This window comes from Echiichthys vipera, assembly GCF_963691815.1.
Source record: "Echiichthys vipera genome assembly, chromosome: 7".
NCBI classification, from domain to species: domain Eukaryota; kingdom Metazoa; phylum Chordata; class Actinopteri; order Perciformes; family Trachinidae; genus Echiichthys; species Echiichthys vipera.
This window is the reverse complement of record NC_139832.1, coordinates 22,043,811-22,068,928: the sequence shown is the minus strand read 5'-3', so window position 1 is coordinate 22,068,928 and position 25,118 is coordinate 22,043,811. Positions and strand designations below refer to the sequence as shown.

The following is a 25,118-nucleotide window of genomic DNA, read 5'->3' as shown; positions in this document are numbered from 1 at the left end:
ACAAGACCCCCTGACTCCCAGCCTACAGAACAGTCTCGCCTACAAGCTCTCAATTACAATATCCAAGTGTGTTACATAAAATTCATTCATAGAGCATTTTCACAGACTGATTCATCTTTTAACTCCCCCGCATCATTCAGCTGTGATTACACACGAGGAAAGTGCTGCTTGTCAAAGTATATATACTGGTAAGAGATGGAAGTAAAAACCTGACAATGGAAACTTTAAACCTCATGTTGTGCAAGAAGAGTTGTGATAGTAACAAACAGCACCCTCCCTCTACAAGTACATACGCTGGAGTTCAAAATTAGAGAACAAATTCTGAATACTTGATTTATTGTGAAATATATATTTTTTTTATTATTACTTTGTCGCTAAGGACTGAAGCTGAGACTACTGAAACAATGAAATGGCCAGCCCACAGTCCAGATCTAAACCTAAAGAATCTCTGGAAAACCCTTGGCAACAAAGTAATGTCTAAAAATCCCACTACAGTTACTGAACTGTGGAAGAAACTGCAAGAAGAATGGACCAAGATCAAACCAGAGCAGCGTGAGAAACTAGTGATGTCCTGTTCTGAAGTCGTTCAAAGCAATGGCCTCTATGCTTCCTATTCATTTTTTTAATCCTTTAGTCCTAAGAAAACATTGTTTAAATCTTCTCTTCTGAAACAATGGTTACTGTTCACTAATTTTTTTTTTTTTACAAAATAAAAGATTTTGTTAAAGTGCTTGGGTTATTTAAAAAAACATGCTAGTACAGCAGTGGTATAGCCTCAGTGGATATTAAACTCACAGTATTTGAGAATAAATCAAGTATTAATAATTTGTTCTCTAATTTTGATCTGCAGTGTATATGCACATATTAAAAATACACAAGCATGCTCACATCTGTGAATTCGTCCCACCACTCCCTTCTTCCCTCCATTTCTACCCTCCCTCTGTGACTCACTCTCTCAGCCTCCTGACTCCCTTCTCATTTCTGATCTTGCAATCGCTTCCATGCATTTCTTCCTCCTGCCTTCTGCTCCTTTGTCCTTTCAAAGAGGCAGCTACAAAAAACCAAGACATGAGGAGAAAAAAAGTATATTTATTCTTCCCAAAAAGGAGCCTTTTTTGTCCTTGTTGAGTAGGTCTATAAATAGCATTCCACTGCTGCAGTGCATCCGTTCATGTTTAGTACAGTGCTGAACCCTGAGAGCAGTATATACTGCATAGAAAAGGGCATGAAGCTTTAGCATTCACAACAGTAAACACAATGGGCTGCCAAAACTCTATCAGACAGCCAACTCTAACAAACGCACATGGAGAATTAATACCACTTACAGTGCAGGCCCAGAGCTGGTCAAGATGTGGGCAGACCTGCTGTACGACAGGACAAACCAATCACAGCTGGTTCTAACAGCTGCAGGGCGGAGATTTCCTGGGAGAAAGACTGTGTGTGTGTGTGTGTGTGTGTGTGTGTGTGTGTGTGTATGTGTGTGTGTGTGTGTGTGTGTGTGTGTGTGTGTGTGTGTGTGTGTGTGTGTGTGTGTGTGTGTGTGTGTGTGTGTGTGTGTGTGTGTGTGTGTCTGAGCATATTACGCAGTCTAGACTGAGCATGGGTGTGGAATCCGCGCATGCTTAATGTGTTTGTACTGTGTGTGGGCCTGTCAGTTGAGCATATAGAGGCCAGAGAGAGGGTGTGACGTAATTGTGGAATATAAGTGTGTGGATGTGTATACGTGGCCGGGAGTGTGTGCGTGCCTTGTTGCTGCAGACTAAAGGGAGGATTACACATGCACACAGTGTAGCGCCAAAAAAGGGAGAAAAGGCTTCGCTCCAACTCAGCAGCAGTGGAGGAGCGGACCACATTGATCAATTTTCCCATAGAGCCAAGTCGATATATTGGTCGGGCCAGTCACAGACATCGGTATTGGCGTACGTACAGCATATCTTGTCCGATATGAAAACTTTTATCTACAGAACATATAATGCAGAAAACGACCCGTCGGGTGATTTAGAAATGATGTCATTATGCGGTTCTTGATTTAAATGGTCAACAATTGACTAATACTAAACATACAGTTCTATTTGGCTATTTAAATTTTATATCTTCTTTATTTTCTCAGTTTTAATTTCTAACATTGGTTGACAATGTAATTTATTGTAAGTATAATAGTATTAAATATTCTTTTAGGCGTTAATTGTTTATGAAAGCAGCCTTCCGAGTACCTTGAAAATTCATATTAATGCAAAATCGGTGCACAATCCACATTAAAAAGGTCTACTTTCCTCCCAGCTCAAAAATTCACTTTATGAACACGTAAAGTTTCTGTTTTGCTCTCAGCGAGTGAAAACACATGTATATGGTTTCTCAGGTCACATTAGATGTATATAGATTAACAAAAGAAAAACATAAGAAGCACTTGTGCAATGAGAATCCAAGAAGAAATTCAAGCACCATTTTGTTTGCTCTAAGCAGTCATTCTACCCTTTGACTGACCTTATATTAATACTGAAACATATGATGCAATCGTGCTGAACCTTAACTCTAAGCTCACTGTATCCAGCACCTAAAGTTTGCCAAGCTAGGCTAACATTAAGAAAGTAACATCTACCACTCATGCTACACAGGTGCTGGGCTAATATTTACCCAGTGATAGGAGCAACCTGAAGATAAGATAGATAACAGTGAGGTCGTAGAACCAGGCTAGTCAATAACACACATTCCCGTGTCACACATTAACCTTGAACTATGCGAAGAAGGACAGAAAAAAACATAAACAAAAACTGCCTGACCCACAGTTACCTTGTCGTAGTGAAAACACTTGTCTTGCTGTCACTTGGGGCATGCACATTTTTAGTAATCATTGCACCAACTGGGATGAGGAGGAGGAAGGGAAAACAGAGGGATGTGTCTGGGAACATGTTGACATGTTCAAACCTGTACGTTGTTAGCATGCATGACTGATTTAGAATCCGTTTCTAGCAAAATGTTTCACCTTGTCCCAATCTACAACCAAATGTAACCAAAAACAATGTATGAGAATCTGGCTGAGAGACAGTTTACTCAATTGATTGAGTACACATACACAGCACACTGGAGCAGCGGGGAACATGATAGAACATTGTAAAGATGATTTCATGAACACAGTCCCACAGCTTTGTTGTTTATCAGGTGAAAGAAGTTGATCTTGTGACACTCTTTTTCCAGTTGAGTTGACACGGAGAGAAATGCTACTTTTTATGGTTAAACTATCCAGTAATCCAAAATGATATACTGGCAATCAATCTATTAACACTACCGCTCAGGCGGAGCCCATGGAATTAAATGGTATATACACTGACAGTGTAGTGAACATCATGTGGATGGATGATAAGTTATATGTGCAAAATGTATTTACATTTCCTTTAGCTAATATTAGACATTTATATTGCTAACAGCAATATTTAGCATTAGAAAAATAAGTTGTCTGAGGCCTTTGCGAATGTTAGTTGATGTTAGCTTGGCCAGATCTTGCGACTGTAAAGAAGCAGGACAGTGACGAATCCCACATGACACAGAAAATGGTCTGTGACAAAAAGAAAAGGTTGGGAAGGGTTGGTTACACATCTTTAGCTAACACTGTGCCATGTGCGACTACACTGTCAGGAGCTATATGGGATGACATTCTGCATGTTAATAATTCAAAAAGTTCTTGCCGGACTGATGCACTTTGAAACATTTTAATTTGCCATTATACTGTTTGCTGGGTGCTGTCAGCATTTTCACATCATGACTTTGGGCTAAGAAAAAAAGGTTTTGTGAAAATGTTAAGGCATCTGATTAAACTAAAAGTGACAGCCACAAGATCACACACGACACACATTTAGTTTCTGATATACTGCATATTTCTGGAATAGATATATGATATAAAAAATTGAAAGACATACATCCTTAACACCTACCCAAAGACTTCAACCTAGCTTATGAAAATTGGACATAAGCTCTAAATGAAATTAAAAGAAAAGAAGAAAATAGGTATAGAAGTATAATCTTGATTCAAAAAACTAACTATGTGTGTGTGTGTGTGTAGTATGTGCTAAGCTTGTGTGTGAGAGTGAGAGCCTTGCAATACTAACAGATAGCATCAAGCCAGCTGTTGATGATATGATGGCACAGATTAAGTCCAGACACTCCCTCCATCCTTCCATCCTTCCATCTGTCCTCCGTTCAGAACCCCCAACCCTGTTAACCCCCTTTCTCTAGTGACGCCAGGACAAATGGATGGACATATGACCTAGATATACACCAATAGGCTGTCGCCAAGTACAGTATGTGCATCAACAACGAACACTGCAACATACTCTATGTGCGGTGCATTTCAACCACTGCCTCTGCTGCAGGAGTGCTCATCTAACAACATCCACTCTTCAGTTGCTTTCCCGCAAAAAGAAACGTCATGGAACTTTTCATCTGCTGACACATACTGTAAAACATTCTATTACTGCCTAGAAACACAAATCGAAAAACGAAGAAGCAGGAGATTATATTCATGTTCTTTCAAACAGTCATTATCAACAAAAATTAGAAAGCCAATCACAAAATTGAGTGCAAAAACAACATCCTTTAATGTACTAAAACATAAAATAAATACTATGTGGACTACAAAAGTAACTGAAACAACTACATCACTGCGAAGTAGACCCTACATTTCCAGTGTATGGCATTTTAGCATAATGCACGACATGGCTAAATTAATTCAGAATTCAGGTCAAAACATTGACAAAGCCACCCAATTAAAATCAATGCTCATTCCCCTGAATCTAGTGAATAAAAAAAGTAAGACACTTGCCCTGGGCCAGTCCCAGTAAATGCTTTGAGCAAGTACATTATATTATATTAAATTATATTATATAGTATATAATAGAAATATTTTAAGCAATGATCACAGCTCCACAAAGTTGTTAGTTCTGACTTAGAAATGGGAGAAGAAAGAAAAACAAAAGAAAAAAGTAAGTACTGTGTCTAAGAGAACATGAGGGATGCAGAACTAGGTCAAACTGTTACAGTTTAAGCTAATTTTGGACGCTCTGTGGGAGGATGTGTGGTTGAGTTGTTCTATTCCAAGTCTTGCACGGGGTGAAGGTATATTTTAAGGAGCTTGCTTGGAGAAAATGCCTTCCAGCCAGACTACCCATTTGATCGATCTTACTTAAAATAAGAAACTCCCTTTGTTGTCTGGGGACTGCGATGGTCCGTAACCATGGTAAACCTACACCATGCAACCACAATCTCCACCCTGTTCGAGCAAACATTCCCCCTTCCTGATGCTGCAGTAATGTCAAAAGTTGTGCATCATGTAGCTATTGTATGACGATCTATTAATTTTCTTTAAGGTCTTTCTCATCTGATGGAGCCTTTCAGCTTGTGTATAGTCCAGGAAAGTTGTCAGAGGATATCTGAGTCCTTGCCCAGCTGTCAGTGTTGGGGGGTGAGTGGAGAGGGACTTAGGTTTTGTAAATTAGGAAGAGTGCCTCCACGGTTCTCTGTGTTTCAGGTTAGACTGGCAGGAGACACAACCTCCCTTCGTACACATAGCTGGTCTCTGGGAACAGAGGCTTCTGTCATGGAGAAGGGAAAGAGCAAGGTAAACATAGCCTGAAAGTGAGACCTAGGATTCCCTACAAAGGAGTGGGAAATCAGCTCAGATTCTGGATCAGTCTGAGGGTGAGTACAGGGGTAAAGATCAACGAACAAGCATCTGAAAACAGAGCCAGAGATATGGCACAACACATGCACCGATCCAAAATAAGTACTGTGTATCAAAAAAGACTTCTCTAAGTATCTCTCTCTGTGCTCTTCTGACTTGAGTGTATAGTGTGTACTTTCCCCAATCACATACTTACTTTGAAACCTCCAACTTCCTGATCTAAATGACCACACTACACCAGAGGTACCTCCAACCTCACTACTCGTTTACGTGAGTGGTTTTACTTACATTGTTGTCTGTATCATTTTTGTATTGTACCATGGAATTCAAAACATATCTATTTTACTTTATTGAAACACCCCTAGTGAGAAGTCAAGCTCAATAAGCCCACTAACGTCCACTTTCAAACTTAGATTATATTCTTACCGTTTTAATTAATCAGCCATGTTCCCCTTGAAACCTCTATGATTCACCTATCTATGGTTCCACACAATGGAACCATATTTGACCTCGCAGACTGACCAAGCCAGCTGGCTGTCTGTACGGTTGGATCCAGGCCAGCGGTGGCTGTTTGTGAGAACCAGCCTTAGGCAGGCAGAGCCAGGCTGAGCTGATGGATGCAGTGGGGCCAAGCATGACCAATTTGTTTACATACAAATGCATCAAAAGGCAGACATGAACACATATGCACAGACACAACCTGAATATTATATGCATCAGAGGACCTCAATGACGCACTTTGAGAGGTTGCAGCCATGACTTTGACATGCAATACTTCCAGTAATGGTAGGGCTGCAGCAATTAATAAATCAATGTATTGTTTAATCATTCTGATGATTAATTAAGTAATCATTTGAGAATACTTTAAAAAACAAAAAGTAAAAATAATTATGAGAGAAATGAAGTAGGCCTGGTCTTTCTAAAGATGAAATTAGGGGCGTTCGGTAGCACAGTGGTTAGAGCAGTCGCCACCATGTAAAGAGGCTGAAGATCCTCAAGGCAGCGGCTGCGGGTTCGCCTATGACCTGCAGCCCTTTGCTGCATGTCTCCCCCTCTTTCTCTCACCCCATTTCCTGTCTGTCCTATCTAATAAAAGGCTTGAAAAACTGCCAAAAAATCATCTTAAAAAAAAAATTGCACAAAGCATATCCTCCAATAATATTTATTGTTGTAATTTATTTAGAATTGCGGTAAATAGTCAAGTCAAAGTATTAAAAACACCACTATAAAAGCATCCTACAACCTAAAACGTTAAGCCTCCTTAAAAGATTAGTGTCCTTACAATCTTTGGTTCCTTAAATAATTTGTTTCTGCCTTTTGGAAATTTGTGCAAGTCTGCATATATTTATTCATAAATATTTTTGTGTTCTTTCTTTGGCATATTCTAGTCAATATTTTTATATGCCATATCAATCACACTGCCAAAAATAGAAGGTTCACCGATATCCCTGCATTTATTTCATAATTATTATATGGGAATAGGAAGTATTTTATAATTAAATTAACTTGTTTGCGTTTCATTTTTCATTGGGTTAGGGGCATTTTGCATTACATCTCCCAACAGCTCCACTGCACTGCACTGTAACCTAACCCTGTAAAAATGCGTTGTGAAATGAGATCAAACAGAAGGTCTAAGTCGAAGATGGGTGTGGTACTGACTGAGCAAGGGGACCGGAAGTAGGGGGTCGGGAGGGGGCCATGGCTTTACACCTCTGGCCTGATAACCATACAAGATAAAGTCACAGATTTTACAGGTGTGTACAGTTAAGATGAAAATAATGGCATCTTGAAACAAGCCCGTAGATTTTTTCAAGAGAAGAGACCATTAACTACAGATACAGAAAAGATCCATTGTGTCACTGACTGGAAACGCTAAATATGCTTTGAAAGCCAGCTACCTCGTAGCTAGGGGTGGTGCAGAGTAAAAAAGCGTTGGCACAGTGTTGCTGACATGGCCTCAGATATACAGCATCAGCTGGTGGAGAGAATAAAAAATAGCCATTTTTTCTGCTTGCAGCTAGACGAGACCACTGATGTCACAAATGCTGCACTGCTGCTAGTTTTTGTGCGCTATCGCTGGGACAGCAGCTTGCAGACCTACGAACTCGAGCTACAGCAGAAGAATATTTTCGCTGGATGGATAACTACTTCACTGAGAATGGCCTGGACTGGCAGAACTGTGTTGGGGTGTGCAGAGACAGTGCAGTGTCAATGACTGGCAGGCATCGCGGCGTCATCAGGCAGATACTCGATCATGCACCAGAAGCTGAAAGGACCCACTGTTTTCTTCACCGTGAAAAAAATGTCACCAGAGTTCCACGAGGTGATGGATGTAAGTGTGAAAACCATCAACTTAATTAAAAATAAGGCTGTGAACTCCAGATGTTTTGCTAAGCTTTGTAAGGGCCTGGAAGAAGAACATGTCCAGCTGCTCTATCACAGTGAGGTGAGATGGCTCTCAAGAGGACTGGTCCTCCAGCGTTTGAGCTGAGGAATGAGGTTTTCTATTTTCTCACTGAGAAAAAAATCTCCTCTTGCACATTACAATACCAAAACCAAGTTCAAAGCTAAACTTGCCTACCTCTGTGACATTTTTTCACTGTTGAACCAGCTGAACACCAAGGGAGAAACAGCAACATGTTTTTTTGTTAGAGACAAAGTTCAAGTTTTCAGAAAGAAACTTGTTTGTGGACTAAGAGGGTCCAGGAAGAGAGAATGGACATGTTTCCACATTTGTCTGACATTTTACAAAACTCCCCTCAGGTGAAGATCGGTCATTCAGTCTCTCAGCATCTCTCATAACTGGCAGAGAAGTTTGATGAATACTCCCCTGAGGATTCCAGAGAAGGGCACATGGGGGTTGTGGACCCATTTCCAGTGGATCCCACTGAAAATGAAGTTGCTTTGCCCTCACATCTGGGATCACAGCTCCTGGAAGTTTCCACTGACAGCATTTTGAGGGCACAGTGGGGCAAACTGGATCGAGGCTACTTCTGGATTGTTGTTTCAAAGGAATACCCACATCTACCCCCACTGAGAGCTGTGAAACTCCTCCTTCCGTTCACATCGACAGCTCGAAACAAACTCAAACAGACCCCATTCCACCCAGACTGGAACTCATTATGTCTGAGAGGCAGGCCCAAGTGTCTCATTAAGAAGTGAACATAAAATGGCAGTTGTAGCATGTCTTTTTTACAAAAAGAGTAAAAAATGTAAAAATGAAGACTGCTAAACTGTCAAATTCATCAGCAGTTTATAATGCAATCTTTTCATTTGCACTTTATTTGAATTGTATTTACTGTTTATTTGAAAAGCAATATTTTAATAGCCTATCTTAAATATTTTGGGATTTTGTGTTAATACGCTTGACTTGTTATTTGGGCTGAAGGGCTGATTTCAAGCCCTATTTGCTATAATTGCTAGCCTGTTCATAGTTGTATGTGCAGGTTTACATCATACACATTATAAATAAATGTCTTTGAGATGATCACAGTGTATCATATCGTTTCATTTATAAGGATTTAGCTTGTTTAACTGCAAGTGGACTTGATTGAGTTATTGAATTCAAATCAAACCAAGACTTGGATCAATTAAAACGAAAGGGTTATTATTTGAATGGGCCCTGGGCCACTTTGTAGGGGGGAAATTGGGCCCAGAGGTCAAAAGGGTTAAGAACCCCTGCTCTAGAATATATATGTCTGGTTCACACAATTGTGCTCGGATGCCAAAAGAGCAGTTCATTTATGAAAATAAATAAAACTGCTAAATAAGAATTGTATCTTAAAATAAATTGCTAAATAAGAGTTTGATAGCATCAACTAAGTACATATCTAGTAGTTACCTTCCAGCTCTAAATGCCACGGAAAGGAAATGTATCAGCCTATTTTACTTTACATGTTACACTTTTTCTATTAATTTTATATAAGGTCTATGCAAATTAGATTCTTTCTCATGCTCTACTTCAAGTTGCTGCAGTGATTTAAAGGACCTGTTACACCATGGAAAGACCTTTTTATAGAGCTGAAAATCTCTGGCGAAAATGGAAATAATAAGATGTAGAAAAATATGAATGTGAATGTGAAGAAATAGCAATGGATACAGAAAAAATATGTTGAAAATTAGCATGTGTCTAATTAAGCCAGTGCAGGCTAGGAACTGGGCAAAGTGTGGTGGTCAGGGGAGCGTGGTGAGGGCAGGGGCTCTTCTACCTCTCTGCCGGGGGGACCGGAGATGTGAGGGGTTGACAGCAGAGACCATAAGGCTGCCTGTCCTGATTGGACAGAAGGAGGGTCATTAAACAAGAGATACCAGATGACAAGGTGTCAGATAAATTGCTTTAATGAATGAGGCTAAAAAAAAGCAGCCCAGTGGTCAGCAGAGGGTAGGAGCACATTAGAGATTTCTCAGATTAATAATATGCCATTTAATTGACCACCTGCCCAATACAATATGCAATATATATTTCCTGATATAGGCATTTTAAGACAAACCTGCTGCTTCTACCTTGCCATCAACCCATGAGCTGGTTGTTGGCCAAAATACTAACTGCATATTTTTTTTTAAATGAATAAAAATACCCTGGCTAAAAATATAAAACTGCCTTGCCAGCTATAATGTGGTGCAAAACCTATGACCAGGATTAAACTTGAGAAAAAAACTTCAGCTATAGAACTTTATGAATGAACATAAAGTAGAGGAAGTAGGGAAAATAAGAAAAAAACTGCTATTCTTGGAAAGCTCTTAATGAGTCAGAGTCTGAGCTCTCACATACCTACACAGGTACATTTAGCACACACAAGGTTGGTGAATGTTGCTTGCTAAAAGCAGCTAATGTCTGGCTTTCAACACATTGTCAGTTTATAGAAAATAAACTTGGAAAGCAAAAACAGTCAAATTAGTGCAATGAATCAAATTGCAAAGTACAACTTGAACTAAAAAGGAGGAACCTTGTTCAGTCTGAACCCAACTTTAAACCTACTGTCTAGTCTTAACGCAATTCCCTGCAAACGCTTCACCTCAAACATTCTGAAGAGCCAAAATGAAGCTCAAAGTGAGGTGCTTCCATTGGCTTCGGCCGTCACCATCTTGGCAGTGCCTGATTCCGTCTGCAAAGAGGTGGAGCGCAGTGGAGCAGAGGCGGGCCGAGGCGGACCCGGGTCGGATATCGGCTCCGATATTGACCAATTAGCTGGATCGGATATCGGATGAATGAGGCCGATCCAGTATTCCGATCCAGTCATTTCTTTTTTTATTAATATGATACACAGCAATACAGTTAAGCGATTGGTTGGGGTTTTATAATGCACTTTTCATTGAAGTGTTATTTATTTATTTTTGCTGCTTGAACACTTTGTTATTTGTTAATAAATAATACTAAGTGCCTTTATATCTGTGTTAATGTGTTACCTTTTTTAACAAGGCTAAATGTTGATGCCTGATGCCTTTACTCACAAGGCAATATACGGTATTTGGTTCATTAATTCAACAGTAGTATTGGATCTATATCGGTATCAGCCGATATGCTCATCCCAGGTATCAGTAATCTGACTGGATCGGAAAAAACTGGATTAGTGCATCTCTGCATCCAACTGAAAGTCTCCCCTGGTCAGTGGAACTCTGCACTTAAAACATGTCGAACAATTTGAAGCAAATCAATTCACATGAATATAGATTACACCAATGCATGTTCAGAAAAAATACTTTAAATACAACTCCCTCTGTCTTATACATTAAAGCTACCCCCTATGCTTAGTATTTCCCAGTTTAGGATCAATTTCTATTCTATTCTATTATTCTACAGCAAAATTATGACAAAATAAAACTCTTTGTTAATGGCACTATTTTGTAGAAAATATGTTTGCCCCCATCATACTATTAAACATTATCCTTTTCATAATGTCCATGTTTGTTTATAATATACCAACAACAGAGCATAATGCTTTTCACAATACAACTTTCAGTCATCAAAGTCTCCAACAGTATGTCAAACACTGCAGCAAGTGAGCAGATATTTTAAACCAAATTACACCTATAACTGCATTAGCTGCAACCATCTTCAGAAAACTGAGATACAAGGTAAGATCCATGGGCTGCTACTTCCCTTCCTCCTCTGACCTCAGCATGGGGCTTCTCCAACCCCAAAGAGAACAGTTAGAGAGAGAACAAGCCAACTTCACACCACTTCTCACCAAACTCTAAAACTCTCTTATCTGGGAAAATATATACTCTTACCAAAGAAAAAAGAAGTTGGCTGACTGTCTGTATTGGACTGCTGGCATGCTGGGTGCTCTCACACCTGAGATGAATGAATACTGCCATGGCAAGACTTACTCATGATTTGTACAACATTGAATAGGAAGTAATTGGGTCAATCTCCTTAGAGTGCAAGTTCTGCCCTTTGTCCAAGCAGTCGCTTGATAGTCATGTCACACAAGCCAGCCCAGGAGCTAAATTAACTTAATGAGGCTTTTTCTATACGTCTAATGACTTTTTCTATACCTCTAATGACTTTCTCTATACCTCTATTAACTGAACAGTCACATGCTCCATGGTCTCTTCTGTCTAGGGGGCAATCACCCCCTGTCTGTCCAGCATTGAATCTTTATCAACCAGCACTGTTCTCATTATTAATGCAATCATCATCATCATCATCATCATCACCAAACTCTTTGTATCTGATTTTCAGGGACCCGTGCAAGAGATACTAAAACCTCTCCGCATTTGAATGGGTCTCTAAGAGAATTGAAGGCGGGGCTAGATTCAAATGTAAATGACACTGGTACAGTATGGAGCAGGTGGTTGGATAAACAGCAGTAAGTCATATCAAGGGTCTGATGGATCAAGTGAACCTCAACCATCACTCTGCTGCCAGATGTGCAGGAGAGGTAGATGGGTCACTTTAAGGGCTGAGTCTCTGTACTGATTTCCTCTTGAACTCTATGTAAGAATTAGTCAGAAGAAGAAACCTGTAAAGTGATCCATCTACAGTATAATCTGTCACATCTATAATGCAACAAAGTTTGGAAAAAGTGACAGGGTTCATACTTTTCACAGCACTGTACACTGTAAGGTCTTAGGTCCTACAGAATAAAACTGGCTATAGATGCTGTGATTACCTTAGACCACGGCGAGTTGTTGCTGGAAAGAGTTTTTAAGATTCATGTCTTTGTCTTGAGTGTTCTTGCTTGTGCTAATTGTAACATTACTAGCATCCACATAATCCTCGTCACCCGCATAGCTTTCTCCATGTTGTCTCACCTTGTGAGTTTTAAGATTTGTCAGGCTGCCGCTGGCCTTTAGGACTACAGACCTTACAAATGGCCATTTGTCAAGTTTTACTTCCTTCTTATGGAATCCAAATTTCTTCATGAGTTCATGAGAATGGAGCAGATGATGATGAGGTCACAATGAATTGACCTTTGACCTCCAAAACGCAATCAGTTCATCCTTGAGTCTAAGTGGATGTTTGTGCCACATTTGAAATGATTCCTGGCCAAGGCTGTCACCGATGCGGAGCATAAAAATGCACAAACCCTTTTAAGAAGCTATAGTTAAAGTTATAATGCACTTCAGTCCCTTAATACAAGTAATACCAGGATTATGTCAATCGTCAATGAAGTGCCATTTTGACACCGCTGTGCACACAGCCTTATTTATTTCTCCTGAGGGTGAAAAACATTACTAGTAAACAGGTTTTGCACAATAGCAGAGTGAAAAAGTAAAACGTCATATATGATATATACACAGATATATAAAAATAAATGATCAACAACAGACAGATGATTCATCCAATCAGTTACCACATATTTTCCCCCTTTTTCAAACAGTTTCCAATGACAGCGTCTCAGATGGTTCCTGTGTCAGGTTAGTACCACATGCCAAAACAATCATGCTGTTCTTGAAAAACCCAACATATCCTGAAATTATCAATATAGAACATGTTTAGCTAAGACATGTGACTCTGCCATAAGACTGTTACTAAAGGGAGTGAACACAGAGCAACAACGAATGGATAGAAAAGCAGGTTTATTAAGTTATCTGCCTAGTTTTGACTAATAAAATCTAAAACTGGTCTTTTTACATCAGTCCATGTACTAGACTTGAGGGGGTTCCATGTTTTACACCCCCCCCTATATATATTTATATTATTATCATAGGATGGATTAGCATATGGTTTATTTTTAGGATCACTACATACATTACATCATTGTATACATTTTTTTTTTCATAGTAAAAAATGTGTACTAGTGCCATGGCAGCTCTAGTGTATGAGTAGCAATCTGCCTGTGTCTGTCTAATGCTGTGACCTCTGAACTGCACCAGTGTTCCACACTTTCACTTCTTTCCTTTCCAGTGCACCTGCACCTGGTAACAAAACGATAATTAGGTTTAGGTCAACAGATCAAAACTTCCAACAGCCTGTACATCCTTGCATTATCCTGTTTAATACCTGCCCTCTTTCTGTCCCCGCATCAATCCCACACTGACAGAAGGACACTTCTAAAGAAGCTTACAGAAGTTCTGAGGCTTTTCTCAGACAAATACATGGGCTTATCCTTACCAGGAGTGCAAATTATATACACAAGTCATTGGAGCAGATAGAAATAATGGTTCTTTACAAATGGTAATAATTCTACACTTTTGTATATATGTACAGATCATCCATCCATTTGCTCCCTAACAAAGGAATACTCGCATATTCAGGTCCAACTGAACAAATTACATCAAAAATGTTTTCCAACTTTCCCCCGGTGGCATTTATCTATGCATGCATACATTTAAATTTTATTGGCCAAGGTTTGAGATTTCCCTTACAAAGACTTATATTGCTGCCCTAATAAGATGGAGATCTATGTTCCCTTAATGGTGTGTTACTTTTGCCGCTATTATGCTGTTTCAGACACAATGAGGTCCCGATTAGTTTCCATGTGTCACTAATACACAGTCTTATATCCAAAACAAATATATATAAAGTCACCCCCCAACCACCAGGAACACAACAAATAGGCTCTGGCTGGCTCCCTGAGTGTTAATCTCAATAAAATACACTTTGCTTTGCTGATCGAAAGAGACTTCTGGGTTCTCCATTTATCTGTGAATGGAGTTCTACAATACCCAATGCAGATGCTATTTAGCATTACTAGCAAAAAAGCGTTCCGTTTCATCTATTCTGACTGAAAACCATTTCGGACCGACTTGTCTACTATAACATTTGTTGATCAGCTTAACATTAAAGCCTTGGAAAAATAAATATGGAAAGGAGAGTACTCCAGCTATTAACAACAACTTAGATATTTCTGTTTACTCTCTACAGCAAGTCAAAGACTGGGATATCTTAGTAAGGGCTATGAAGTCTCATTCATCATTGTAATAAGAGCTTACTATACAAGAAAAAGAGTCCACCATATGTTTGAAATAAAGAGGCCAACACAAAAAGGTGACATTATGACCTTTCAGTGTGCAACAAGCAGCCTCTTGCATTCAATTAAACACAGAGGTAAAAACTAAGTTTAATGTTGAGTAGCTGGAGAAACTAAATATGAAAATGTTCTGTTTTCTCCCCTCTACAGTCATGTAAACCAATGATGAGCACATCACTAACTTCAAACTGTAGGTATGAGGTAGATTAGGTGAACAGAGTGATCCCCTTGGGAGTGGACGTGATAGAGTGGAAATGCAGAGAAAAATAAAAAAAATCTTCCACCTTTTGAACAACAATGCATTTTAAATAGTATGTCCATTAATGGACAATGCATTATGAACAAAACACTAAGCCTTACTAATGGAATGGAGAACAGATAAAGGAAATATGTAACCAGTCATTAACATAAACCATGAAGTATTTATAACCATTATCTTAACATTGTAGTAAATCAGATCAGTCTGAATGTGTGTGGCTTCTAAGGCAGACAAAAAAGTGAGACGAGAGTAGCCTGGGAAGTGTGTTGCTGGGTACAGGTTGAGACATTTTGCCTGGTTAATGTGTAATTTGCAGTTAAATCTCATACGGCTCTGTGCTGCGAACACATGCCAAGATAAACAGCTTGGGCAAGGCTGAATCTAAACGCTTCCTGACTGATATGAGCGGACAACTGGTGTTTTTTTCACGGCTACCACAGTTCAGTCTGCTCAGGGCTGTAAAGAATAGCAAGGCAAACACAGTTTCATGATACTAAAAGCAGAGACCGTAAGTTCAACCGAAACAAACTTTTCTTACAGTAAGGGGGCTTAATTAGTTTGAGTAAGTCCAATAAGAACACCTGGTTTCCATATTTATGCGCAATGAACAGATGTGCTGAACAGCGGACTGTCTCCAGTCCTGCCTTTACAACTAACCAACGCTCATTAAGACACTCGTACATTTTTCCTGCCAGGAGAGACCAAAATACAGTGTGCTTAGGATTGGAGACTGAAAGAAATAGCAACTAGTCATTACACTTCCTCTGCCACTGTATAAAAGATCAACATGTACTCCAGGCAAAGTGCCGGTTTTAGGGCTTTGCATATCTCCCTGAAGTATCATTTTGTAGCCAACTGTCCTTGTGCAACCCCAAACATTTACTCCCTTCTAACCCAAATGAATGTGACACACCCTGTTAGCTGCTGATCTCAGTTCTGTCGATTTCTCTTCTTTTAATGCTGCACACACAATTACTCACATGGAAATGCAGAAGTCACCAAAACAGCACAATTGTAAGCTTGAGAGCAATAACTGACATTGTTAGCTGCAGATAGAAACTTCAATCTACTTCACACCTTAAGAGACATGCTCTAATTTTCTCTTCTGCTCAAAAAGTGAGTTATGCCTCTTGGCAGCTGTGGGTAAAAATGTTCTTGCATTTGTGTCAGATTTTAAAAGTAGACTGACGCCTGAGAGAAAACAGGTTAAGAAATTTAAACCTTAACCTTGGACTGTAACATGTGACTGGAGCATATGCATTATTAAGACAATAAAGTGTGGGCCTGCAGGTGAGAGCTCAGCTTACCTTTCACCTGAGCCACAAGAGACACCACATCCAGAAGCCTTTGTTGGAGCAGCCAGTCTCACCTGCAGAGATACAAAAGTAAGAGTAAGGTTTCACTTTAACTCACTGTTTAAACAGACAAACTGCCTCACTCCCGGTGTCTCTCCTTTCCATGCTCCTCCCGCTCGCACCACTGTGTTAAGGAGGGTGGAGCCCCACCTCACCCGGTCGCACTCCTAAGGGAGCCGCTAACGTCCCTCCGGGTCAAATGCACAGTTTGTTTGCCACCTGCACACACCACTCTCAGTCAACTACAATTAGTCTCCACCTAAGATTTGGAGCTACACAACTATTTAAGCAATATATCCATCATCTAATCCAATAAAATAAGGTCATTAAAAGAAACAGTATAACGGATCGCACTCTCTATGCAGCAAAAAAAACAAGATTCTATTCAGTGTGTGTGTTTACTGTGTCAACGGAAAGCCTGCAGCAGTCACAGCTACCCATACTCAAACTCACACAAACACGCACATGCACACACACACTATCACATTCATGAAGGACTACTACTCTGCTCTAAACAAATACACACCCTAGTAGGATGTGAATCCAGGAACACTGAAGGAATCTCACAGTTTAATGTACATTTGAATCAACTTCTCTCATTCTAATTGGTTGCACTTGACATTGTTTATTGTTTACAGCTAAGAATGCTGTTTTCAACACCCCATTCTGGTCTTACTATCGTTTTCCCTTGAAATGCCTCTTAATCCTGCTCATGCAAAGAACAATGCATTCTCAAACAGCTGGGATGTGCGATAAGCCACAAATCCAAAAACCAAAGCAACACAGCACACACATTGATTCACACAGCAGCAAGTATGCACACACACACACACACACGATATATACAACAAATAGCCTATATTAATATGATTCTTAATAGATGTAGAGCCACATTCACAAAAGCAATATTGTTATAACTCAACCCTCAGTATTGCACGGTCTAAATCTTACGTCTTAAGTCTTACTGCAGGGACCGCACAAGATGTTTTGTTTTCATATTGTGGGACTATTCAATATGTACCTCTATAATACAGGCCGGACTAATTGTTTGTCTTTATAAAATGTCAACTATAATTTCACCACGATTTCACAGGTAGGAGAACTTCACTGACTAAAAAGGGTAAGCATCACTAACTCCCTGACGTTACCAAAGTTTTCAGTAACTGTATAAAACCTGCAAAAACATCAAACAGAATTTCAGCAGTTCAAAAACACCTTGGCATGGATCTCTGCCGATGATACCCCAATTGATGATCTATTGCCAAACCAAAAAGTGTAACACTGGTTGGGCAGAAGAAACAGGATCCTGTACCTTTAAATCCTATCGCTGAGCAAAGGAGGAAGCCATAACACTTGAGCATGTCTAACCTAAATAAGAAGTGAACTGAGAGAGAATCCCTGTGCTGACAGCGCTTGAGGGGCAAAGACAAAGAGGGGAGGCAATGCAGAGAAGATGCAAGCCAAACACAGGCCGCAAGTATGGGAAAACAGAAAGACATGGAGAGGAAGGAAGGAAGGGGTAATCTAAGATAGACAGGGCCATGACATCCTAAAAACAACCAAACAGCGCTCATTTCTATTCAGGCATTATTTTTGTCCCACACAAAAGAAGGCATGCCCGAGATATGGTACAAGAACGATTAAATGTATGTACAGCGTGCATGTACAAAAGTAAGAAGTGATGGAAGACACTGTGACCCATACTGTGGCATGGTTTGGATGGAAGGACTCCAGAACTACATCACTTTCTAATTAACTGTCCTACATTTTCTCATTCAGACCAGACTTGTATGTTCTTGGGGCTAATTCACAAACAAACTCATGCTAGGGGTGGATGGTACACTGCACATGCTATAGAAAGTATACCTGTATGAATTTGCCCTACAGAGCAACAAGAAAGCTGCTGAGTCGTCTTTGCGCTGCTGCGGAGTGCTCACCCCGGGTTTCTGTGAGTGTGTGCCTCACACTGAGCTAAAATGGAAACAGTGTTCTGCAACACATGTCTTTCAGTTTAATTAAAGGTATTCATTATTAAGGATTCTGTTGTTCAGCAGCCTTACCTTATTCTTACCAAATATGTAACATATACTTATGAAATATGTGCTAGTTATTCAGTTAACAGCACAGAAGTCCAACAATATCAATTATCCACAAAAATAACATTTAAAACCAGTTTCTGTTGTAACTTCCTTAATATAACACTCTCAAATGGATCTCCCATGAATTGATTAGAGTATTGGTACAAATAGTAGTATTCATGAAATCGTATCTATACAAGCCATGTGTTTATGGTTTAATTGTTTACTAGAGCACAAAGTTTTTCATTGATGTAGACTCTCTTAATGTTGCTCTCAAAGTGCACCAGATTGATGCATTAAACTTTTAAAATGTACAAAGTTTTCTTACGGTTGAGCATGCCCCCGGAACCCCCTGAGGCTCCCCACAGCCTCACAAAATCCTGTGGGAACCACTGAACACCCAGAGCCAGATATGAAGAAACTACTCATCACTACTGCTGGTAGCTTCATGTAACTGGGCCAACTGAAATACAGCGAGGGAACTATAAGTAACACAAGCTCTGCATGGAAACACTGCCACATGCATACTGTATAACGAGTGCTCTACCTGCCTCTTTGAAAGCATGCAACTAAGTAACATTTACACTGGAACTACACATTGAGAGCTCGCCAACTTTCCCAGCAGAGAGCCAAAACTGACTCATAGGAGGGGCCCAGGCCAGATCCTGCCCACTGATTTATAGTTGTGTCTCTGGCTCGATTAAAGGAAACAGTAGGAAGGGTGGGAATAACTACTTGAGGCAAGAAGTAGGTGCTCCAGCTGGCATTGTGAGAGGAGATTACAGCTGTGGCTCATATATATATATATATATATATATATAAATATATATATATATTTTTTAAATCACAAGACATCACTAGTTTCTCACACTGCTCTGGTTTAATTTTGGTCCATTCTTCTTGCAGTCCCTTCCACAGTTCGGTAACTGTGGACTGAAACAGTGCAGACATCACCTGATTACAGGCAGTTAAATATGACTGAGATTCAATTTTAGTAGTTTAACCTTGAGCCAGTTGAAGGCACGGTATGCATGCACATGTGTGGACATGATTGGGATGGTACCTCTTCCCCTTCATTTTAAACCAGGAAAAAACCCTATTTCATACCACCTGACTGAACAGCGACCACAGGTCACACACCACCGGATCAGAGCCTGCTGTTCCAGCATACAGGACAACACATTGCTGTCGCCAGGGATTCACTGCACCTTCAACCTGCAGTCAAAGCTCTGACAGCAGGCAGAGAGCTGCATGCCGCCTGTCCCCATGGCAGCAGTGTCCATCTGCGGCTGTACAGTAAAGTTCCTATTGTTACACATCTTCCCAAGCACCGATACTTGAGCACCGAGCCAACACAATTTGCCTCAGTCTGGCGCCTTTGTCAGTCTAAGATATGTCGACGAGTGGAAAATCAAGGCTAAAGTCCTGTAGGGGGTTGTAGTCATTAGGTATACAGGGATTGTTTGTATGGTGAAGTCAGAGCATAGAAAAACAGACCATAAACATCATCATCATTCCTCTTGCATGAACACAGAAAAACCACAAGGCACAGAGACACAAAGTGAGCACTCACTGCTCATAATGAAGGCATATCAGAGTTTACATGAATGGAAATAGGTCTAAAGGCACTTAGAATTAAGTGCACTTTCCTTACAGACCAATGACTGCTCATTACAGAGCATCCTATCCTGGGGCCAGTCTGTGCCATTAGCTTAAACACCGGGTTGGTACAATAAAACTGGTAAGCAACTCATCTTTAGAATCCAGGAACAGCAACAGTCTAAAATGGGCCCTCTGTCCTTTAATTGGGAACCAATTAACATGCTGACAATGCAGATGATGATGGTGATGATGATGCCACAGAATAGACTAAATGAAGGTGTATGTTTATTAGAGATAATGCACTGCTTTATAATAATATATTCATAACAGCTTTTTAAAGAAGTTTGAGGAATTTTGCTCTAACAAAGCCTAAACATTAAAATCTATTTTGCAGTAGACATAAGCACTAAAGGACATTAGTGTTCTACTCGATGTAGAGCCCAATATTTTGCATCATTATTACCAAAATATTAACTGTGAATGGCAATTAATCTTCATTAGTGAATTGGGGCTGTGGGTGCTGGCAAAGTTCTTAAATTAGCCCATTTAGACCTGATGCGATGTGCATGTGATTCTACCATCTGGGTGTTTTGGATGATCTTGTGCAACGCAATTTGTTAAAATACTATGCAAGAAGGCGGAAGGGGAGAAAAACAAACAACATTGCCGCGCCCATATCTGGGATACTTTCACTTCACTTTTGTACAGAGGGAGTCCATCTTTATATACAGTTTTGCCTCACAGACGCCTTTCCACCAAAGCTTTTAACCCAGGGTGGGAGAAAAGCTGTGGACCCAATCAGACCAACCACCAATCCGCTTCACTGTGTTTATCTGGACAGCATAGATAAGGTTGTTTTTTGTTTTTTTCCTGATGCTTGACTATTTATACTACACTAAATAAACAGTATATACATTATGGTGGCCATAGCAGTGAGGTTGATAGGTTTTCAGTGTAATGAGTCGCTGGGATCCACAGGTTTTCATTTGAGTGGCTCCCAGTTAGTGCTGGGTGATATGGCCTTCTATCCCATATAGGTCGTTCATATCGCGATAACAATATAGCATGTTATATGGAAATTCAATAGATAGTCTATTTGAGATAACCGCATGGTAAAGCATATTTTTTGTTAACTCCTGCATGAATCAAAAACTTGACGAATGAAAAGTATCGAGTATTTTCTCATTTTATTAGGAACTTTAGTGCAAAATGAACAGTTTCAAGGGAAATTAGAATATATCTGTTTGTCTATCAACTTCAGAGACCCTTTACACTGTTTACATACATGCACACAAATGTTGTAATAAAAAACAAAACAGCACTCTTCAAATAATACAAATTGTTCAGCTCAGATTCTCTGAGAATTTCTGAGTTAGCATGTACTTGTTGACCTTTAACATTAATAAAACATTATAAAGAGTAGTTGTAGTAGTAGTAGGAGTAGTTGATCAAGTGTCATTGTGGATATCCGAAATGTTCTTTTTGACTGGGAAAAATTAAATTACGGATATATGCAGTACATTTCCAGTCTAGATATTAAATCCTAAAACGGCTTGCCATAGGAAGTGGAAGTGGGAGACAAGCATCTCAGGTCTACTGTCTGTGTGCGCGCAGGTGTGTTTTGTTACATTTTGGGGACCTTTCCCCATGTCTATGATTTCAAGGAGGTTTAATAAGAACTGTGTGTGCTAAAAGTTTATTTTGAGATCTTTTGTTTATTTCTATGGTTTCAAGATGGATTTGCTGTTCACTAAGTAGTATTACCAGGGAGAAAATAGGGTGCGTCCCTGGACGCGCGGATTGTGAGTTTACTGAATCCTTTGGGATCTTGATGAGCCAGAGATGCAGAACGCCTACCTAGCAACATCACTGCCATAGACAAACAAATGCATAGCATATGGGTAATCCTCTGCACATTTGTGGTTATTCTTTACATGTAAATGACTGCTTCAAAGTAGGATATACATGTTAGTGAAAAATATGAGACACTGTTAATTAAAATGCTTCTAGTTTACACAAAGGTTAGAGGAGTTGCCATTGAAGTTCAATGGCGTTGGCTATGGTTGCAGTGTTACTGTATGTGTGTGTGGACACTGATCAATCACTAGAAAAAGCTTAAATGTCAACACCAGCATAAAACTGTGAGCAGTGCAGCATTAACGAAAAAACATCATAATTTGGCATTAAAGGAATTCTCTGACATTTTAGAAATTGTTTGCTCCCATACCCCTACTGCTGTTACAAAATTAATTCCCAGTCTGGGATCATTAAAGTGATTCTATTCCATTCTATTCTAATTCTATACCCAGAGCTAGATGAGAGGATCAATATCAATTTCATCTCTGTGCATTCAGTACAGAGATCAAACCAAGACATGTTTATCTGAGCACAAAAGAGCGGAAGCAGGGAGGGAAATGCTAGAATCACACACACTGGAGGGAGGCAGCACAAAATGAATGCTGCAGCAATGGTTTAGGAAGTTTCTATGACCATTTTTATTTGTTTCCTGTGTGACAAATGTTCACTGTTTGAAACCATTGTAACCAACATAATTCAAACTGTCCATTGCCAGCATTATCTGTAAACACCTTCATATACAGGGACTGAGTGTTGGGTGGAGTATCCCTTTAAGACTAAAGTCAGATGAGGGTCCATGTCATGAAAACTATACACCATGCTCTGAAACCTGAGGTCTTTCCTAAAGTTCAAGGCGATGCTTGCCTGTTTTGGCAAAGACAGCTACGAGTGTCACAAGTATCCTTTTAGTGTAATCTAACACAGTGTCACTTTCCCCTCTCACCTGAATACTCCAACAGGGAAACAGAGACTACACACTACACAGCATCATAAATATGATGCTGACACTTTGGTATTCATTAAGCAAAAAAGTTTCGGATTTGACTGTAGCCAATGAAATGCTATGGCATAAAAACATCAGCATGCAGATGCCAAAAATTAGAACCAATCTGACAAACTCTGCACAGAGCACCATGATGACCATCCAAAGAAGGCTTTAACAGGCTCACATTAAACCCATGACGTAATCAAGCCTCTCAGCATCACCTCTTTCGTAATAAAACAAATAAAAGTATGAGAAACCTAAAAAAAACCTGCTGTAATTCAACAGACCTTGTAGATTATCCCTTGAAACTACAGATTATCAGCATTTGACATGGGTGTCCGCCCACAGTACCAATCATTTTCAAGAACTGCCACTCGGAATAAAACAGATCATGACAAAGACATATGGTCCTTTGACGACTTATACTGTAGACCATCTACAAAATTGGACATTAAAACATAATATATACATTATAATGAGCATAGCACAGACAGGAAGCAATAGTCTGAATAATGCATCTATTCCATGTACAGAAAACATGCATGCACACACAAGCCTTTGCATTTGTGTGAATTTCCGTTTTGCGACTGTACCTACAATTTTCACAAACTAAAAACAGTGGGTCCAGAGAAAAGATGACAGCATTTACTCAAGCAGCAGCTCCATACATTAAGCTAGAGATGAGTGAGAGGTGGATATCGATTGCAGAGGCGCTAGCTACCATGAGAGCGCTCAGGCTGCCACCGCCTCTGTAAAAAGAAGAGCAGTGGATCTATGGTGTTGACCTGCTCTATAAATACACACCTGCTACCCAGCAGCCTAGGAAAAAACGTCAAGGGTTCATGAGGTTAGTCGCAAACTCTAAATTTGTGTGTGATGGACATGGCAAGCAAGAGACAAGGAAAGAATGAGGTACCGTGAGGTCAAGATTTTTTCGGCTTAAAGAATAGAGACAGGAAAATGAAATATATGCTTGCATCAAGGAGGTTGAAAATAAAAAATGCCAGCATTTTCAGCTGCAGTGAATACGTAGCAAATTAACTGCTAAAAAATAAACTAGAATAAGTCGTCACAAGTGACCCTACTTGAGACAATCTGGGCCCACACCACAAAAAAAACAGGGATTTGATGTTTAAAAGCCTACAAGTATGCCGGTTTTTAGTAATAGAAAATAGCAATAAGAAAACTATGGAGACACAAAAAATGAGTTATCAAGTATTCTAATTCGGCCTATGCAACTGTTCAATAAAATTCTGGAAAATCCAGTTTTCTGTTACATAATAATATGGTGTATCTGATGGAGTCATGAATATGGTTTCAGGTCTTTAAACTGTTACTGTTTGTTTTGTCTCACTTTTGTAATGACAAAGTGAAAAGCTGCTTCTGCAGATTAATGTGGCACTAACCCAAACACTGTCTAGGGACATTACAGGGCGTTATAGTGCTGGTATATTTATGAAACAGGACTAATCCAACTTTTTCAGTCCTGTAGTAGAGTAGTAGCGTATATAAATATAAAATTGAATTGAATACATCGATCACACTGTAACCGATACCTGATCCACTCAGATATTCAATGCCACCATCGGATTGATGCATCCCTATTATAAACAGCAGTTAATATAGCATTTCAAATTGGGGACTTGCATATCACAGACAGGTATAACTAAATTGACAATAATGTGATATTGATCATTTATAGAGGGATACCTACAAATAATGCCTCCATTTGGGTATACATTATGCAGTCACCTTGTGTGCTCTTTTGTTAAATGTATTGGTTAGGAATGAGCTTTATCATAACCTTGAAAATGTCAGCACTGTCATAGTGTTCACACTGATGAGGTTTCTCTAAAAATATGACATTCCGTGAGAAAGGGACCCATTTT

At 39.7% G+C, this 25,118-nt stretch overlaps 1 protein-coding gene across 3 annotated transcripts in view; it reads right to left on the bottom strand.

Moving 5' to 3' along the window:
* Nucleotides 1-25,118, bottom strand: part of osbpl5 (oxysterol binding protein-like 5) — a 54,246-nt gene that overhangs the window by 24,410 nt on the left and 4,718 nt on the right. For 2 of the 3 annotated variants that reach the window (XM_083917544.1, XM_083917547.1), the window contains exon 2: nucleotides 16,660-16,721. The gene's annotated coding sequence lies outside the window, so the exon portion shown is untranslated. Of the gene's footprint in view, nucleotides 1-16,659; nucleotides 16,797-25,118 lie in introns of those variants that run through there. The other variant, XM_083917545.1, reaches the window with a different exon arrangement.